The following is a 23294-nucleotide window of genomic DNA, read 5'->3' as shown; positions in this document are numbered from 1 at the left end:
GGGTGAGAGATCACTATCACTGCAGAGATGGGTGTGAGCTCACTATCACTGCAGATATAGGCGTGAGATCAGCATCACTGCAGATGTAGGTGCGAGATCACTATCACTGCAGATATAGGCGTGAGATCACCATCACTGCAGATATAGGTATGAGATTATTATTACTGTAGATATAGGTGTGAGATCACCATTACTTCAGATATAGGTGTGAGATCACTATCACTGCATATATAGGTGAGATCACCATCACTGCAGATATGGGTGAGAGATCACTATCACTGCAGATGTAGGTGTGAGATCACTATCACTGCACGTATAGGTGTAAGATCACCATCACTGCAGAGATAGGTGTGAGATCACTATCACTGCAGATATAGGTGTAAGATCACCATCGCTGCAGATATAAGTGTGAGATCACTATCACTGCAGAGATAGGTGTGAGATCACTATCACAGCAGATATAGGAGTAAGATTACCATCACTGCAGATATAGGTGTGAGATCTCTATCACTGTAGATATTGGTGTTAGATCACTATCACTGCAGCTATAGGTTTGAGATCACTATCACTGCAGATATTACTTCAGTTACAGGTGTGAGATCCCTATCACTGCAGATTTAGGTATGAGATCACCATCACTGCAGATATAGGTGTGAGGTCACCATCACTGCAGATATAGGTGTGAGATCATTATCACTGCAAATATAGGTGTGAGATCATCATTACTTGAGATATAGGTGTGAGATCACTATCACTGCAGATACAGGTGTGAGATCACCATCACTGCAGATATAGGTGTGAGATCACCATCACTGCAGATATTGTTGTGAGATCACAATCACTGCTGATATAGGTGTGAGATCACTATCACTGCACGTATAGGTGTAAGATCACCATCACTGCAGAGATAGGTGTGAGATCACTATCACTGCAGATATAGGTGTAAGATCACCATCGCTGCAGATATAAGTGTGAGATCACTATCACTGCAGTGATAGGTGTGAGATCACTATCACTGCACGTATAGGTGTAAGATCACCATCACTGCAGAGATAGGTGTGAGATCACTATCACTGCAGATATAGGTGTAAGATCACCATCGCTGCAGATATAAGTGTGAGATCACTATCACTGCAGTGATAGGTGTGAGATCACTATCACAGCAGATATAGGAGTAAGATCACCATCACTGCAGATATAGGTGTGAGATCTCTATCACTGTAGATATTGGTGTTAGATCACTATCACTGCAGCTATAGGTTTGAGATTCACTGCAGATATTACTTCAGTTACAGGTGTGAGATCCCTATCACTGCAGATTTAGGTATGAGATCACCATCACTGCAGATATAGGTGTGAGGTCACCATCACTGCAGATATAGGTGTGAGATCATTATCACTGCAAATATAGGTGTGAGATCATCATTACTTGAGATATAGGTGTGAGATCACTATCACTGCAGATACAGGTGTGAGATCATCATCACTGCAGATATAGGTGTGAGATCACCATCACTGCAGATATTGTTGTGAGATCACAATCACTGCTGATATAGGTGTGAGATCACTATCACTGCACGTATAGGTGTAAGATCACCATCACTGCAGAGATAGGTGTGAGATCACTATCACTGCAGATATAGGTGTAAGATCACCATCGCTGCAGATATAAGTGTGAGATCACTATCACTGCAGTGATAGGTGTGAGATCACTATCACTGCACGTATAGGTGTAAGATCACCATCACTGCAGAGATAGGTGTGAGATCACTATCACTGCAGATATAGGTGTAAGATCACCATCGCTGCAGATATAAGTGTGAGATCACTATCACTGCAGTGATAGGTGTGAGATCACTATCACAGCAGATATAGGAGTAAGATCACCATCACTGCAGATATAGGTGTGAGATCTCTATCACTGTAGATATTGGTGTTAGATCACTATCACTGCAGCTATAGGTTTGAGATCACTATCACTGCAGATATTACTTCAGTTATAGGTGTGAGATCCCTATCACTGCAGATTTAGGTATGAGATCACCATCACTGCAGATATAGGTGTGAGGTCACCATCACTGCAGATATAGGTGTGAGAACATTATCACTGCAAATATAGGTGTGAGATCATCATTACTTGAGATATAGGTGTGAGATCACTATCACTGCAGATACAGGTGTGAGATCACCATCACTGCAGATATAGGTGTGAGATCACCATCACTGCAGATATTGTTGTGAGATCACAATCACTGCTGATATAGGTGTGAAATCACTATCATGGCAGATATAAGTGTGAGATCTCTATCACTGTAGATATTGGTGTGAGATGACTATCACTGCAGATATAGGTTTGAGATCACTATCACTGCAGATATTAATTCAGAGATAGGTGTGAAATCACTATCACTGCAGATATAGGTGTGAGATCAATATCACTGCAGATATAGGTGTGAGATCACTATTGCTGCAGGTATAGGTGTGAGGTCACTATCACTGCAGATATAGGTGTGAGATCACCACCAATGCAGATATTGGTGTGAGATCACTATCACTGCAGATAAAGGTGTGAGATCTCTATCACTGCAGATATTGGTGTGAGATCACCATCACTACAGATATTGGTGTGAGATCACTATCACTGCAGATATAGGTGTCAGAGCATCATCACTTCAGATATAGGTGTGAGATCACTATCACTGCACATATAGGTGTAAGATCACCATCACTGCAGAGATAGGTGTGAGATCACTATCACTGCAATTATAGGTGTAAGATCACCATCACTGCAGATATAAGTGTGAGATCACTATCACTGCAATTATAGGTGTAAGATCACCATCACTGCAGATATAAGTGTGAGATCACTATCACTGCTGAGATAGGTGTGAGATCACTATCACAGCAGATATAGGTGTAAGATCACCATCACCGCAGATACAGGTGTGAGATCTCTATCACTGTAGATATTGGTGTTAGATCACTATCACTGCAGCTATAGGTTTGAGATCACTATCACTGCAGATATTACTTCAGTTACAGGTGTGAGATCCCTATCACTGCAGATTTAGGTATGAGATCACCATCACTGCAGATATAGGTGTGAGGTCACCATCACTGCAGATATAGGTGTGAGATCATTATCACTGCAAATATAGGTGTGAGATCATCATTACTTGAGATATAGGTGTGAGATCACGATCACTGCAGATACAGGTGTGAGATCACCATCACTGCAGATATAGGTGTGAGATCACCATCACTGCAGATATTGTTGTGAGATCACAATCATTGCTGATATAGGTGTGAGATCACTATCACTGCACGTATAGGTGTAAGATCACCATCACTGCAGAGATAGGTGTGAGATCACTATCACTGCAGATATAGGTGTAAGATCACCATCGCTGCAGATATAAGTGTGAGATCACTATCACTGCAGTGATAGGTGTGAGATCACTATCACTGCACGTATAGGTGTAAGATCACCATCACTGCAGAGATAGGTGTGAGATCACTATCACTGCAGATATAGGTGTAAGATCACCATCACTGCAGATATAAGTGTGAGATCACTATCACTGCAGTGATAGGTGTGAGATCACTATCACAGCAGATATAGGAGTAAGATCACCATCACTGCAGATATAGGTGTGAGATCTCTATCACTGTAGATATTGGTGTTAGATCACTATCACTGCAGCTATAGGTTTGAGATCACTATCACTGCAGATATTACTTCAGTTATAGGTGTAAGATCCCTATCACTGCAGATTTAGGTATGAGATCACCATCACTGCAGATATAGGTGTGAGGTCACCATCACTGCAGATATAGGTGTGAGATCATTATCACTGCAAATATAGGTGTGAGATCATCATTACTTGAGATATAGGTGTGAGATCACTATCACTGCAGATACAGGTGTGAGATCACCATCACTGCAGATATAGGTGTGAGATCACCATCACTGCAGATATTGTTGTGAGATCACAATCACTGCTGATATAGGTGTGAGGTCACTATCATGGCAGATATAAGTGTGAGATCTCTATCACTGTAGATATTGGTGTGAGATGACTATCACTGCAGATATAGGTTTGAGATCACTATCACTGCAGATATTAATTCAGAGATAGGTGTGAAATCACTATCACTGCAGATATAGGTGTGAGATCAATATCACTGCAGATATAGGTGTGAGATCACTATTGCTGCAGGTATAGGTGTGAGGTCACTATCACTGCAGATATAGGTGTGAGATCACCACCAATGCAGATATTGGTGTGAGATCACTATCACTGCAGATAAAGGTGTGAGATCTCTATCACTGCAGATATTGGTGTGAGATCAGCATCACTGCAGATGTAGGTGCGAGATCACTATCACTGCAGATATAGGCGTGAGATCACCATCACTGCAGATATAGGTATGAGATTATTATTACTGTAGATATAGGTGTGAGATCACCATTACTTGAGATATAGGTGTGAGATCACTATCACTGCATATATAGGCGAGATCACCATTACTGCAGATATGGGTGAGAGATCACTATCACTGCAGAGATGGGTGTGAGCTCACTATCACTGCAGATATAGGCGTGAGATCACCATCACTGCAGATATAGGTATGAGATTATTATTACTGTAGATATAGGTGTGAGATCACCTTTACTTCAGATATAGGTGTGAGATCACTATCACTGCATATATAGGTGAGATCACCATCACTGCAGATATGGGTGAGAGATCACTATCACTGCAGATATAGGTGTGAGATCACTATCACTGCACGTATAGGTGTAAGATCACCATCACTGCAGAGATAGGTGTGAGATCACTATCACTGCAGATATAGGTGTAAGATCACCATCGCTGCAGATATAAGTGTGAGATCACTATCACTGCAGAGATAGGTGTGAGATCACTATCACAGCAGATATAGGAGTAAGATCACCATCACTGCAGATATAGGTGTGAGATCTCTATCACTGTAGATATTGGTGTTAGATCACTATCACTGCAGCTATAGGTTTGAGATCACTATCACTGCAGATATTACTTCAGTTACAGGTGTGAGATCCCTATCACTGCAGATTTAGGTATGAGATCACCATCACTGCAGATATAGGTGTGAGGTCACCATCACTGCAGATATAGGTGTGAGATCATTATCACTGCAAATATAGGTGTGAGATCATCATTACTTGAGATATAGGTGTGAGATCACTATCACTGCAGATACAGGTGTGAGATCACCATCACTGCAGATATAGGTGTGAGATCACCATCACTGCAGATATTGTTGTGAGATCACAATCACTGCTGATATAGGTGTGAGATCACTATCACTGCACGTATAGGTGTAAGATCACCATCACTGCAGAGATAGGTGTGAGATCACTATCACTGCAGATATAGGTGTAAGATCACCATCGCTGCAGATATAAGTGTGAGATCACTATCACTGCAGTGATAGGTGTGAGATCACTATCACTGCACGTATAGGTGTAAGATCACCATCACTGCAGAGATAGGTGTGAGATCACTATCACTGCAGATATAGGTGTAAGATCACCATCGCTGCAGATATAAGTGTGAGATCACTATCACTGCAGTGATAGGTGTGAGATCACTATCACAGCAGATATAGGAGTAAGATCACCATCACTGCAGATACAGGTGTGAGATCTCTATCACTGTAGATATTGGTGTTAGATCACTATCACTGCAGCTATAGGTTTGAGATTCACTGCAGATATTACTTCAGTTACAGGTGTGAGATCCCTATCACTGCAGATTTAGGTATGAGATCACCATCACTGCAGATATAGGTGTGAGGTCACCATCACTGCAGATATAGGTGTGAGATCATTATCACTGCAAATATAGGTGTGAGATCATCATTACTTGAGATATAGGTGTGAGATCACTATCACTGCAGATACAGGTGTGAGATCATCATCACTGCAGATATAGGTGTGAGATCACCATCACTGCAGATATTGTTGTGAGATCACAATCACTGCTGATATAGGTGTGAGATCACTATCACTGCACGTATAGGTGTAAGATCACCATCACTGCAGAGATAGGTGTGAGATCACTATCACTGCAGATATAGGTGTAAGATCACCATCGCTGCAGATATAAGTGTGAGATCACTATCACTGCAGTGATAGGTGTGAGATCACTATCACTGCACGTATAGGTGTAAGATCACCATCACTGCAGAGATAGGTGTGAGATCACTATCACTGCAGATATAGGTGTAAGATCACCATCGCTGCAGATATAAGTGTGAGATCACTATCACTGCAGTGATAGGTGTGAGATCACTATCACAGCAGATATAGGAGTAAGATCACCATCACTGCAGATATAGGTGTGAGATCTCTATCACTGTAGATATTGGTGTTAGATCACTATCACTGCAGCTATAGGTTTGAGATCACTATCACTGCAGATATTACTTCAGTTATAGGTGTGAGATCCCTATCACTGCAGATTTAGGTATGAGATCACCATCACTGCAGATATAGGTGTGAGGTCACCATCACTGCAGATATAGGTGTGAGATCATTATCACTGCAAATATAGGTGTGAGATCATCATTACTTGAGATATAGGTGTGAGATCACTATCACTGCAGATACAGGTGTGAGATCACCATCACTGCAGATATAGGTGTGAGATCACCATCACTGCAGATATTGTTGTTAGATCACAATCACTGCTGATATAGGTGTGAAATCACTATCATGGCAGATATAAGTGTGAGATCTCTATCACTGTAGATATTGGTGTGAGATGACTATCACTGCAGATATAGGTTTGAGATCACTATCACTGCAGATATTAATTCAGAGATAGGTGTGAAATCACTATCACTGCAGATATAGGTGTGAGATCAATATCACTGCAGATATAGGTGTGAGATCACTATTGCTGCAGGTATAGGTGTGAGATCACTATCACTGCAGATAAAGGTGTGAGATCTCTATCACTGCAGATATTGGTGTGAGATCACCATCACTACAGATATTGGTGTGAGATTACTATCACTGCAGATATAGGTGTCAGAGCATCATCACTTCAGATATAGGTGTGAGATCACTATCACTGCACATATAGGTGTAAGATCACCATCACTGCAGAGATAGGTGTGAGATCACTATCACTGCAATTATAGGTGTAAGATCACCATCACTGCAGATATAAGTGTGAGATCACTATCACTGCAATTATAGGTGTAAGATCACCATCACTGCAGATATAAGTGTGAGATCACTATCACTGCTGAGATAGGTGTGAGATCACTATCACAGCAGATATAGGTGTAAGATCACCATCACCGCAGATACAGGTGTGAGATCTCTATCACTGTAGATATTGGTGTTAGATCACTATCACTGCAGCTATAGGTTTGAGATCACTATCACTGCAGATATTACTTCAGTTACAGGTGTGAGATCCCTATCACTGCAGATTTAGGTATGAGATCACCATCACTGCAGATATAGGTGTGAGGTCACCATCACTGCAGATATAGGTGTGAGATCATTATCACTGCAAATATAGGTGTGAGATCATCATTACTTGAGATATAGGTGTGAGATCACGATCACTGCAGATACAGGTGTGAGATCACCATCACTGCAGATATAGGTGTGAGATCACCATCACTGCAGATATTGTTGTGAGATCACAATCACTGCTGATATAGGTGTGAGATCACTATCACTGCACGTATAGGTGTAAGATCACCATCACTGCAGAGATAGGTGTGAGATCACTATCACTGCAGATATAGGTGTAAGATCACCATCGCTGCAGATATAAGTGTGAGATCACTATCACTGCAGTGATAGGTGTGAGATCACTATCACTGCACGTATAGGTGTAAGATCACCATCACTGCAGAGATAGGTGTGAGATCACTATCACTGCAGATATAGGTGTAAGATCACCATCACTGCAGATATAAGTGTGAGATCACTATCACTGCAGTGATAGGTGTGAGATCACTATCACAGCAGATATAGGAGTAAGATCACCATCACTGCAGATATAGGTGTGAGATCTCTATCACTGTAGATATTGGTGTTAGATCACTATCACTGCAGCTATAGGTTTGAGATCACTATCACTGCAGATATTACTTCAGTTATAGGTGTAAGATCCCTATCACTGCAGATTTAGGTATGAGATCACCATCACTGCAGATATAGGTGTGAGGTCACCATCACTGCAGATATAGGTGTGAGATCATTATCACTGCAAATATAGGTGTGAGATCATCATTACTTGAGATATAGGTGTGAGATCACTATCACTGCAGATACAGGTGTGAGATCACCATCACTGCAGATATAGGTGTGAGATCACCATCACTGCAGATATTGTTGTGAGATCACAATCACTGCTGATATAGGTGTGAGGTCACTATCATGGCAGATATAAGTGTGAGATCTCTATCACTGTAGATATTGGTGTGAGATGACTATCACTGCAGATATAGGTTTGAGATCACTATCACTGCAGATATTAATTCAGAGATAGGTGTGAAATCACTATCACTGCAGATATAGGTGTGAGATCAATATCACTGCAGATATAGGTGTGAGATCACTATTGCTGCAGGTATAGGTGTGAGGTCACTATCACTGCAGATATAGGTGTGAGATCACCACCAATGCAGATATTGGTGTGAGATCACTATCACTGCAGATAAAGGTGTGAGATCTCTATCACTGCAGATATTGGTGTGAGATCAGCATCACTGCAGATGTAGGTGCGAGATCACTATCACTGCAGATATAGGCGTGAGATCACCATCACTGCAGATATAGGTATGAGATTATTATTACTGTAGATATAGGTGTGAGATCACCATTACTTCAGATATAGGTGTGAGATCACTATCACTGCATATATAGGTGAGATCACCATTACTGCAGATATGGGTGAGAGATCACTATCACTGCAGAGATGGGTGTGAGCTCACTATCACTGCAGATATAGGCGTGAGATCACCATCACTGCAGATATAGGTATGAGATTATTATTACTGTAGATATAGGTGTGAGATCACCATTACTTCAGATATAGGTGTGAGATCACTATCACTGCATATATAGGTGAGATCACCATCACTGCAGATATGGGTGAGAGATCACTATCACTGCAGATGTAGGTGTGAGATCACTATCACTGCATGTATAGGTGTAAGATCACCATCACTGCAGAGATAGGTGTGAGATCACTATCACTGCAGATATAGGTGTAAGATCACCATCGCTGCAGATATAAGTGTGAGATCACTATCACTGCAGAGATAGGTGTGAGATCACTACCACAGCAGATATAGGAGTAAGATCACCATCACTGCAGATATAGGTGTGAGATCTCTATCACTGTAGATATTGGTGTTAGATCACTATCACTGCAGCTATAGGTTTGAGATCACTATCACTGCAGATATTACTTCAGTTACAGGTGTGAGATCCCTATCACTGCAGATTTAGGTATGAGATCACCATCACTGCAGATATAGGTGTGAGGTCACCATCACTGCAGATATAGGTGTGAGATCATTATCACTGCAAATATAGGTGTGAGTTCATCATTACTTGAGATATAGGTGTGAGATCACTATCACTGCAGATACAGGTGTGAGATCACCATCACTGCAGATATAGGTGTGAGATCACCATCACTGCAGATATTGTTGTGAGATCACAATCACTGCTGATATAGGTGTGAGATCACTATCACTGCACGTATAGGTGTAAGATCACCATCACTGCAGAGATAGGTGTGAGATCACTATCACTGCAGCTATAGGTTTGAGATCACTATCACTGCAGATATTACTTCAGTTACAGGTGTGAGATCCCTATCACTGCAGATTTAGGTATGAGATCACCATCACTGCAGATATAGGTGTGAGGTCACCATCACTGCAGATATAGGTGTGAGATCATTATCACTGCAAATATAGGTGTGAGATCATCATTACTTGAGATATAGGTGTGAGATCACTATCACTGCAGATACAGGTGTGAGATCATCATCACTGCAGATATAGGTGTGAGATCACCATCACTGCAGATATTGTTGTGAGATCACAATCACTGCTGATATAGGTGTGAGATCACTATCATGGCAGATATAAGTGTGAGATCTCTATCACTGTAGATATTGGTGTGAGATGACTATCACTGCAGATATAGGTTTGAGATCACTATCACTGCAGATATTAATTCAGAGATAGGTGTGAAATCACTATCACTGCAGATATAGGTGTGAGATCAATATCACTGCAGATATAGGTGTGAGATCACTATTGCTGCAGGTATAGGTGTGAGGTCACTATCACTGCAGATATAGGTGTGAGATCACCACCAATGCAGATATTGGTGTGAGATCACTATCACTGCAGATAAAGGTGTGAGATCTCTATCACTGCAGATATTGGTGTGAGATCAGCATCACTGCAGATGTAGGTGCGAGATCACTATAACTGCAGATATAGGCGTGAGATCACCATCACTGCAGATATAGGTATGAGATTATTATTACTGTAGATATAGGTGTGAGATCACCATTACTTCAGATATAGGTGTGAGATCACTATCACTGCATATATAGGCGAGATCACCATTACTGCAGATATGGGTGAGAGATCACTATCACTGCAGAGATGGGTGTGAGCTCACTATCACTGCAGATATAGGCGTGAGATCACCATCACTGCAGATATAGGTATGAGATTATTATTACTGTAGATATAGGTGTGAGATCACCATTACTTCAGATATAGGTGTGAGATCACTATCACTGCATATATAGGTGAGATCACCATCACTGCAGATATGGGTGAGAGATCACTATCACTGCAGATATAGGTGTGAGATCACTATCACTGCACGTATAGGTGTAAGATCACCATCACTGCAGAGATAGGTGTGAGATCACTATCACTGCAGATATAGGTGTAAGATCACCATCGCTGCAGATATAAGTGTGAGATCACTATCACTGCAGAGATAGGTGTGAGATCACTATCACAGCAGATATAGGAGTAAGATCACCATCACTGCAGATATAGGTGTGAGATCTCTATCACTGTAGATATTGGTGTTAGATCACTATCACTGCAGCTATAGGTTTGAGATCACTATCACTGCAGATATTACTTCAGTTACAGGTGTGAGATCCCTATCACTGCAGATTTAGGTATGAGATCACCATCACTGCAGATATAGGTGTGAGGTCACCATCACTGCAGATATAGGTGTGAGATCATTATCACTGCAAATATAGGTGTGAGATCATCATTACTTGAGATATAGGTGTGAGATCACTATCACTGCAGATACAGGTGTGAGATCACCATCACTGCAGATATAGGTGTGAGATCACCATCACTGCAGATATTGTTGTGAGATCACAATCACTGCTGATATAGGTGTGAGATCACTATCACTGCACGTATAGGTGTAAGATCACCATCACTGCAGAGATAGGTGTGAGATCACTATCACTGCAGATATAGGTGTAAGATCACCATCGCTGCAGATATAAGTGTGAGATCACTATCACTGCAGTGATAGGTGTGAGATCACTATCACTGCACGTATAGGTGTAAGATCACCATCACTGCAGAGATAGGTGTGAGATCACTATCACTGCAGATATAGGTGTAAGATCACCATCGCTGCAGATATAAGTGTGAGATCACTATCACTGCAGTGATAGGTGTGAGATCACTATCACAGCAGATATAGGAGTAAGATCACCATCACTGCAGATATAGGTGTGAGATCTCTATCACTGTAGATATTGGTATTAGATCACTATCACTGCAGCTATAGGTTTGAGATTCACTGCAGATATTACTTCAGTTACAGGTGTGAGATCCCTATCACTGCAGATTTAGGTATGAGATCACCATCACTGCAGATATAGGTGTGAGGTCACCATCACTGCAGATATAGGTGTGAGATCATTATCACTGCAAATATAGGTGTGAGATCATCATTACTTGAGATATAGGTGTGAGATCACTATCACTGCAGATACAGGTGTGAGATCATCATCACTGCAGATATAGGTGTGAGATCACCATCACTGCAGATATTGTTGTGAGATCACAATCACTGCTGATATAGGTGTGAGATCACTATCACTGCACGTATAGGTGTAAGATCACCATCACTGCAGAGATAGGTGTGAGATCACTATCACTGCAGATATAGGTGTAAGATCACCATCGCTGCAGATATAAGTGTGAGATCACTATCACTGCAGTGATAGGTGTGAGATCACTATCACTGCACGTATAGGTGTAAGATCACCATCACTGCAGAGATAGGTGTGAGATCACTATCACTGCAGATATAGGTGTAAGATCACCATCGCTGCAGATATAAGTGTGAGATCACTATCACTGCAGTGATAGGTGTGAGATCACTATCACAGCAGATATAGGAGTAAGATCACCATCACTGCAGATATAGGTGTGAGATCTCTATCACTGTAGATATTGGTGTTAGATCACTATCACTGCAGCTATAGGTTTGAGATCACTATCACTGCAGATATTACTTCAGTTATAGGTGTGAGATCCCTATCACTGCAGATTTAGGTATGAGATCACCATCACTGCAGATATAGGTGTGAGGTCACCATCACTGCAGATATAGGTGTGAGATCATTATCACTGCAAATATAGGTGTGAGATCATCATTACTTGAGATATAGGTGTGAGATCACTATCACTGCAGATACAGGTGTGAGATCACCATCACTGCAGATATAGGTGTGAGATCACCATCACTGCAGATATTGTTGTGAGATCACAATCACTGCTGATATAGGTGTGAAATCACTATCATGGCAGATATAAGTGTGAGATCTCTATCACTGTAGATATTGGTGTGAGATGACTATCACTGCAGATATAGGTTTGAGATCACTATCACTGCAGATATTAATTCAGAGATAGGTGTGAAATCACTATCACTGCAGATATAGGTGTGAGATCAATATCACTGCAGATATAGGTGTGAGATCACTATTGCTGCAGGTATAGGTGTGAGGTCACTATCACTGCAGATATAGGTGTGAGATCACCACCAATGCAGATATTGGTGTGAGATCACTATCACTGCAGATAAAGGTGTGAGATCTCTATCACTGCAGATATTGGTGTGAGATCACCATCACTACAGATATTGGTGTGAGATCACTATCACTGCAGATATAGGTGTCAGAGCATCATCACTTCAGATATAGGTGTGAGATCACTATCACTGCACATATAGGTGTAAGATCACCATCACTGCAGAGATAGTTGTGAGATCACTATCACTGCAATTATAGGTGTAAGATCACCATCACTGCAGATATAAGTGTGAGATCACTATCACTGCAATTATAGGTGTAAGATCACCATCACTGCAGATATAAGTGTGAGATCACTATCACTGCTGAGATAGGTGTGAGATCACTATCACAGCAGATATAGGTGTAAGATCACCATCACCGCAGATACAGGTGTGAGATCTCTATCACTGTAGATATTGGTGTTAGATCACTATCACTGCAGCTATAGGTTTGAGATCACTATCACTGCAGATATTACTTCAGATATAGGTGTGAGATCCCTATCACTGCAGATTTAGGTATGAGATCACCATCACTGCAGATATAGGTGTGAGATCACCATCACTGCAGATATAGGTGTGAGATCATTATCACTGCATATATAGGTGAGATCACCATTACTGCAGATATGGGTGAGAGATCACTATCACTGCAGAGATGGGTGTGAGCTCACTATCACTGCAGATATAGGCGTGAGATCACCATCACTGCAGATATAGGTATGAGATTATTATTACTGTAGATATAGGTGTGAGATCACCATTACTTCAGATATAGGTGTGAGATCACTATCACTGCATATATAGGTGAGATCACCATCACTGCAGAAATGGGTGAGAGATCACTATCACTGCAGAGATGGGTGTGAGCTCAGTATCACTGCAGATATAGGTGTAAGATCACCATCACTGCAGATATAGGTGTGAGATCACTATCACTGCACGTATCGGTGTAAGATCACCATCACTGCAGAGATAGGTGTGAGATCACTATCACTGCAGATATAGGTGTAAGATCACCATCGCTGCAGATATAAGTGTGAGATCACTATCACTGCAGAGATAGGTGTGAGATCACTATCACAGCAGATATAGGAGTAAGATCACCATCACTGCAGATATAGGTGTGAGATCTCTATCACTGTAGATATTGGTGTTAGATCACTATCACTGCAGCTATAGGTTTGAGATCACTATCACTGCAGATATTACTTCAGTTACAGGTGTGAGATCCCTATCACTGCAGATTTAGGTATGAGATCACCATCACTGCAGATATAGGTGTGAGGTCACCATCACTGCAGATATAGGTGTGAGATCATTATCACTGCAAATATAGGTGTGATATCATCATTACTTGAGATATAGGTGTGAGATCACGATCACTGCAGATACAGGTGTGAGATCACCATCACTGCAGATATTGTTGTGAGATCACAATCACTGCTGATATAGGTGTGAGATCACTATCACTGCACGTATAGGTGTAAGATCACCATCACTGCAGAGATAGGTGTGAGATCACTATCACTGCAGATATAGGTGTAAGATCACCATCGCTGCAGATATAAGTGTGAGATCACTATCACTGCAGTGATAGGTGTGAGATCACTATCACTGCACGTATAGGTGTAAGATCACCATCACTGCAGAGATAGGTGTGAGATCACTATCACTGCAGATATAGGTGTAAGATCACCATCGCTGCAGATATAAGTGTGAGATCACTATCACTGCAGAGATAGGTGTGAGATCACTATCACAGCAGATATAGGAGTAAGATCACCATCACTGCAGATATAGGTGTGAGATCTCTATCACTGTAGATATTGGTGTTAGATCACTATCACTGCAGCTATAGGTTTGAGATCACTATCACTGCAGATATTACTTCAGTTACAGGTGTGAGATCCCTATCACTGCAGATTTAGGTATGAGATCACCATCACTGCAGATATAGGTGTGAGGTCACCATCACTGCAGATATAGGTGTGAGATCATTATCACTGCAAATATAGGTGTGAGATCATCATTACTTGAGATATAGGTGTGAGATCACTATCACTGCAGATACAGGTGTGAGATCACCATCACTGCAGATATAGGTGTGAGATCACCATCACTGCAGATATTGTTGTGAGATCACAATCACTGCTGATATAGGTGTGAGATCACTATCACTGCACGTATAGGTGTAAGATCACCATCACTGCAGAGATAGGTGTGAGATCACTATCACTGCAGATATAGGTGTAAGATCACCATCGCTGCAGATATAAGTGTGAGATCACTATCACTGCAGTGATAGGTGTGAGATCACTATCACTGCACGTATAGGTGTAAGATCACCATCACTGCAGAGATAGGTGTGAGATCACTATCACTGCAGATATAGGTGTAAGATCACCATCGCTGCAGATATAAGTGTGAGATCACTATCACTGCAGTGATAGGTGTGAGATCACTATCACAGCAGATATAGGAGTAAGATCACCATCACTGCAGATATAGGTGTGAGATCTCTATCACTGTAGATATTGGTGTTAGATCACTATCACTGCAGCTATAGGTTTGAGATTCACTGCAGATATTACTTCAGTTACAGGTGTGAGATCCCTATCACTGCAGATTTAGGTATGAGATCACCATCACTGCAGATATAGGTGTGAGGTCACCATCACTGCAGATATAGGTGTGAGATCATTATCACTGCAAATATAGGTGTGAGATCATCATTACTTGAGATATAGGTGTGAGATCACTATCACTGCAGATACAGGTGTGAGATCATCACCACTGCAGATATAGGTGTGAGATCACCATCACTGCAGATATTGTTGTGAGATCACAATCACTGCTGATATAGGTGTGAGATCACTATCACTGCACGTATAGGTGTAAGATCACCATCACTGCAGAGATAGGTGTGAGATCACTATCACTGCAGATATAGGTGTAAGATCACCATCGCTGCAGATATAAGTGTGAGATCACTATCACTGCAGTGATAGGTGTGAGATCACTATCACTGCACGTATAGGTGTAAGATCACCATCACTGCAGAGATAGGTGTGAGATCACTATCACTGCAGATATAGGTGTAAGATCACCATCGCTGCAGATATAAGTGTGAGATCACTATCACTGCAGTGATAGGTGTGAGATCACTATCACAGCAGATATAGGAGTAAGATCACCATCACTGCAGATATAGGTGTGAGATCTCTATCACTGTAGATATTGGTGTTAGATCACTATCACTGCAGCTATAGGTTTGAGATCACTATCACTGCAGATATTACTTCAGTTATAGGTGTGAGATCCCTATCACTGCAGATTTAGGTATGAGATCACCATCACTGCAGATATAGGTGTGAGGTCACCATCACTGCAGATATAGGTGTGAGATCATTATCACTGCAAATATAGGTGTGAGATCATCATTACTTGAGATATAGGTGTGAGATCACTATCACTGCAGATACAGGTGTGAGATCACCATCACTGCAGATATAGGTGTGAGATCACCATCACTGCAGATATTGTTGTGAGATCACAATCACTGCTGATATAGGTGTGAAATCACTATCATGGCAGATATAAGTGTGAGATCTCTATCACTGTAGATATTGGTGTGAGATGACTATCACTGCAGATATAGGTTTGAGATCACTATCACTGCAGATATTAATTCAGAGATAGGTGTGAAATCACTATCACTGCAGATATATTTGTGAGATCAATATCACTGCAGATATAGGTGTGAGATCACTATTGCTGCAGGTATAGGTGTGAGGTCACTATCACTGCAGATATAGGTGTGAGATCACCACCAATGCAGATATTGGTGTGAGATCACTATCACTGCAGATAAAGGTGTGAGATCTCTATCACTGCAGATATTGGTGTGAGATCACCATCACTACAGATATTGGTGTGAGATCACTATCACTGCAGATATAGGTGTCAGAGCATCATCACTTCAGATATAGGTGTGAGATCACTATCACTGCACATATAGGTGTAAGATCACCATCACTGCAGAGATAGGTGTGAGATCACTATCACTGCAATTATAGGTGTAAGATCACCATCACTGCAGATATAAGTGTGAGATCACTATCACTGCAATTATAGGTGTAAGATCACCATCACTGCAGATATAAGTGTGAGATCACTATCACTGCTGAGATAGGTGTGAGATCACTATCACAGCAGATATAGGTGTAAGATCACCATCACCGCAGATACAGGTGTGAGATCTCTATCACTGTAGATATTGGTGTTAGATCACTATCACTGCAGCTATAGGTTTGAGATCACTATCACTGCAGATATTACTTCAGATATAGGTGTGAGATCCCTATCACTGCAGATTTAGGTATGAGATCACCATCACTGCAGATATAGGTGTGAGATCACCATCACTGCAGATATAGGTGTGAGATCATTATCACTGCATATATAGGTGAGATCACCATTACTGCAGATATGGGTGAGAGATCACTATCACTGCAGAGATGGGTGTGAGCTCACTATCACTGCAGATATAGGCGTGAGATCACCATCACTGCAGATATAGGTATGAGATTATTATTACTGTAGATATAGGTGTGAGATCACCATTACTTCAGATATAGGTGTGAGATCACTATCACTGCATATATAGGTGAGATCACCATCACTGCAGATATGGGTGAGAGATCACTATCACTGCAGAGATGGGTGTGAGCTCAGTATCACTGCAGATATAGGTGTAAGATCACCATCACTGCAGATATAGGTGTGAGATCACTATCACTGCACGTATCGGTGTAAGATCACCATCACTGCAGAGATAGGTGTGAGATCACTATCACTGCAGATATAGGTGTAAGATCACCATCGCTGCAGATATAAGTGTGAGATCACTATCACTGCAGAGATAGGTGTGAGATCACTATCACAGCAGATATAGGAGTAAGATCACCATCACTGCAGATATAGGTGTGAGATCTCTATCACTGTAGATATTGGTGTTAGATCACTATCACTGCAGCTATAGGTTTGAGATCACTATCACTGCAGATATTACTTCAGTTACAGGTGTGAGATCCCTATCACTGCAGATTTAGGTATGAGATCCCCATCACTGCAGATATAGGTGTGAGGTCACCATCACTGCAGATATAGGTGTGAGATCATTATCACTGCAAATATAGGTGTGATATCATCATTACTTGGGATATAGGTGTGAGATCACGATCACTGCAGATACAGGTGTGAGATCACCATCACTGCAGATATAGGTGTGAGATCACCATCACTGCAGATATTGTTGTGAGATCACAATCACTGCTGATATAGGTGTGAGATCACTATCACTGCACGTATAGGTGTAAGATCACCATCACTGCAGAGATAGGTGTGAGATCACTATCACTGCAGATATAGGTGTAAGATCACCATCGCTGCAGATATAAGTGTGAGATCACTATCACTGCAGTGATAGGTGTGAGATCACTATCACTGCACGTATAGGTGTAAGATCACCATCACTGCAGAGATAGGTGTGAGATCACTATCACTGCAGATATAGGTGTAAGATCACCATCACTGCAGATATAAGTGTGAGATCACTATCACTGCAGTGATAGGTGTGAGATCACTATCACAGCAGATATAGGAGTAAGATCACCATCACTGCAGATATAGGTGTGCGATCTCTATCACTGTAGATATTGGTGTTAGATCACTATCACTGCAGCTATAGGTTTGAGATCACTATCACTGCAGATATTACTTCAGTTATAGGTGTAAGATCCCTATCACTGCAGATTTAGGTATGAGATCACCATCACTGCAGATATAGGTGTGAGGTCACCATCACTGCAGATATAGGTGTGAGATCATTATCACTGCAAATATAGGTGTGAGATCATCATTACTTGAGATATAGGTGTGAGATCACTATCACTGCAGATACAGGTGTGAGATCACCATCACTGCAGATATAGGTGTGAGATCACCATCACTGCAGATATTGTTGTGAGATCACAATCACTGCTGATATAGGTGTGAGATCACTATCATGGCAGATATAAGTGTGAGATCTCTATCACTGTAGATATTGGTGTGAGATGACTATCACTGCAGATATAGGTTTGAGATCACTATCACTGCAGATATTAATTCAGAGATAGGTGTGAAATCACTATCACTGCAGATATAGGTGTGAGATCAATATCACTGCAGATATAGGTGTGAGATCACTATTGCTGCAGGTATAGGTGTGAGGTCACTATCACTGCAGATATAGGTGTGAGATCACCACCAATGCAGATATTGGTGTGAGATCACTATCACTGCAGATAAAGGTGTGAGATCTCTATCACTGCAGATATTGGTGTGAGATCAGCATCACTGCAGATGTAGGTGCGAGATCACTATCACTGCAGATATAGGCGTGAGATCACCATCACTGCAGATATAGGTATGAGATTATTATTACTGTAGATATAGGTGTGAGATCACCATTACTTCAGATATAGGTGTGAGATCACTATCACTGCATATATAGGTGAGATCACCATTACTGCAGATATGGGTGAGAGATCACTATCACTGCAGAGATGGGTGTGAGCTCACTATCACTGCAGATATAGGCGTGAGATCAGCATCACTGCAGATGTAGGTGCGAGATCACTATCACTGCAGATATAGGCGTGAGATCACCATCACTGCAGATATAGGTATGAGATTATTATTACTGTAGATATAGGTGTGAGATCACCATTACTTCAGATATAGGTGTGAGATCACTATCACTGCATATATAGGTGAGATCACCATCACTGCAGATATGGGTGAGAGATCACTATCACTGCAGATGTAGGTGTGAGATCACTATCACTGCACGTATAGGTGTAAGATCACCATCACTGCAGAGATAGGTGTGAGATCACTATCACTGCAGATATAGGTGTAAGATCACCATCGCTGCAGATATAAGTGTGAGATCACTATCACTGCAGAGATAGGTGTGAGATCACTATCACAGCAGATATAGGAGTAAGATTACCATCACTGCAGATATAGGTGTGAGATCTCTATCACTGTAGATATTGGTGTTAGATCACTATCACTGCAGCTATAGGTTTGAGATCACTATCACTGCAGATATTACTTCAGTTACAGGTGTGAGATCCCTATCACTGCAGATTTAGGTATGAGATCACCATCACTGCAGATATAGGTGTGAGGTCACCATCACTGCAGATATAGGTGTGAGATCATTATCACTGCAAATATAGGTGTGAGATCATCATTACTTGAGATATAGGTGTGAGATCACTATCACTGCAGATACAGGTGTGAGATCACCATCACTGCAGATATAGGTGTGAGATCACCATCACTGCAGATATTGTTGTGAGATCACAATCACTGCTGATATAGGTGTGAGATCACTATCACTGCACGTATAGGTGTAAGATCACCATCACTGCAGAGATAGGTGTGAGATCACTATCACTGCAGCTATAGGTTTGAGATCACTATCACTGCAGATATTACTTCAGTTACAGGTGTGAGATCCCTATCACTGCAGATTTAGGTATGAGATCACCATCACTGCAGAAATAGGTGTGAGGTCACCATCACTGCAGATATAGGTGTGAGATCATCATCACTGCATATATAGGTGTGAGATCACCATCACTGCAGATATTGTTGTGAGATCACAATCACTGCTGATATAGGTGTGAGATCACTATCACTGCACGTATAGGTGTAAGATCACCATCACTGCAGAGATAGGTGTGAGATCACTATCACTGCAGATATAGGTGTAAGATCACCATCGCTGCAGATATAAGTGTGAGATCACTATCACTGCAGAGATAGGTGTGAGATCACTATCACAGCAGATATAGGAGTAAGATCACCATCACTGCAGATATAGGTGTGAGATCTCTATCACTGTAGATATTGGTGTTAGATCACTTTCACTGCAGCTATAGGTTTGAGATCACTATCACTGCAGATATTACTTCAGTTACAGGTGTGAGATCCCTATCACTGCAGATTTAGGTATGAGATCACCATCACTGCAGATATAGGTGTGAGGTCACCATCACTGCAGATATAGGTGTGAGATCATTATCACTGCAAATATAGGTGTGAGATCATCATTACTTGAGATATAGGTGTGAGATCACTATCACTGCAGATACAGGTGTGAGATCACCATCACTGCAGATGTAGGTGTGAGATCACCATCACTTCAGATATTGTTGTGAGATCACAATCACTGCTGATATAGGTGTGAGATCACTATCACTGCACGTATAGGTGTAAGATCACCATCACTGCAGAAATAGGTGTGAGATCACTATCACTGCAGATATAGGTGTAAGATCACCATCACAGCAGATATAAGTGTGAGATCACTATCACTGCAGTGATAGGTGTGAGATCACTATCACTGCACGTATAGGTGTAAGATCACCATCACTGCAGAGATAGGTGTGAGATCACTATCACTGCAGATATAGGTGTAAGATCACCATCGCTGCAGATATAAGTGTGAGATCACTATCACTGCAGTGATAGGTGTGAGATCACTATCACAGCAGATATAGGAGTAAGATCACCATCACTGCAGATATAGGTGTGAGATCTCTATCACTGTAGATATTGGTGTTAGATCACTATCACTGCAGCTATAGGTTTGAGATCACTATCACTGCAGATATTACTTCAGTTACAGGTGTGAGATCCCTATCACTGCAGATTTAGGTATGAGATCACCATCACTGCAGATATAGGTGTGAGGTCACCATCACTGCAGATATAGGTGTGAGATCATTATCACTGCAAATATAGGTGTGAGATCATCATTACTTGAGATATAGGTGTGAGATCACTATCACTGCAGATACAGGTGTGAGATCACCATCACTGCAGATATAGGTGTGAGATCACCATCACTGCAGATATTGTTGTGAGATCACAATCACTGCTGATATAGGTGTGAGATCACTATCACTGCACGTATAGGTGTAAGATCACCATCACTGCAGAGATAGGTGTGAGATCACTATCACTGCAGATATAGGTGTAAGATCACAATCGCTGCAGATATAAGTGTGAGATCACTATCACTGCAGTGATAGGTGTGAGATCACTATCACTGCACGTATAGGTGTAAGATCACCATCACTGCAGAGATAGGTGTGAGATCACTATCACTGCAGATATAGGTGTAAGATCACCATCACTGCAGATATAAGTGTGAGATCACTATCACTGCAGTGATAGGTGTGAGATCACTATCACAGCAGATATAGGAGTAAGATCACCATCACTGCAGATATAGGTGTGAGATCTCTATCACTGTAGATATTGGTGTTAGATCACTATCACTGCAGCTATAGGTTTGAAATCACTATCACTGCAGATATTACTTCAGTTATAGGTGTAAGATCCCTATCACTGCAGATTTAGGTATGAGATCACCATCACTGCAGATATAGGTGTGAGGTCACCATCACTGCAGATATAGGTGTGAGATCATTATCACTGCAATTATAGGTGTGAGATCATCATTACTTGAGATATAGGTGTGAGATCACTATCACTGCAGATACAGGTGTGAGATCACCATCACTGCAGATATAGGTGTGAGATCACCATCACTGCAGATATTGTTGTGAGATCACAATCACTGCTGATATAGGTGTGAGATCACTATCATGGCAGATATAAGTGTGAGATCTCTATCACTGTAGATATTGGTGTGAGATGACTATCACTGCAGATATAGGTTTGAGATCACTATCACTGCAGATATTAATTCAGAGATAGGTGTGAAATCACTATCACTGCAGATATAGGTGTGAGATCAATATCACTGCAGATATAGGTGTGAGATCACTATTGCTGCGGGTATAGGTGTGAGGTCACTATCACTGCAGATATAGGTGTGAGATCACCACCAATGCAGATATTGGTGTGAGATCACTATCACTGCAGATAAAGTTGTGAGATCTCTATCACTGCAGATATTGGTGTGAGATCAGCATCACTGCAGATATGTAGGTGCGAGATCACTATCACTGCAGATATAGGCGTGAGATCA

Source organism: Triturus cristatus, chromosome 1_1 (genome assembly GCF_964204655.1).
Source record: "Triturus cristatus chromosome 1_1, aTriCri1.1, whole genome shotgun sequence".
In the NCBI taxonomy this organism is placed as follows: Eukaryota; Metazoa; Chordata; class Amphibia; order Caudata; family Salamandridae; genus Triturus; species Triturus cristatus.
The sequence above is the reverse complement of the archived record's forward strand: the minus strand, read 5'-3'. Positions refer to the sequence as shown.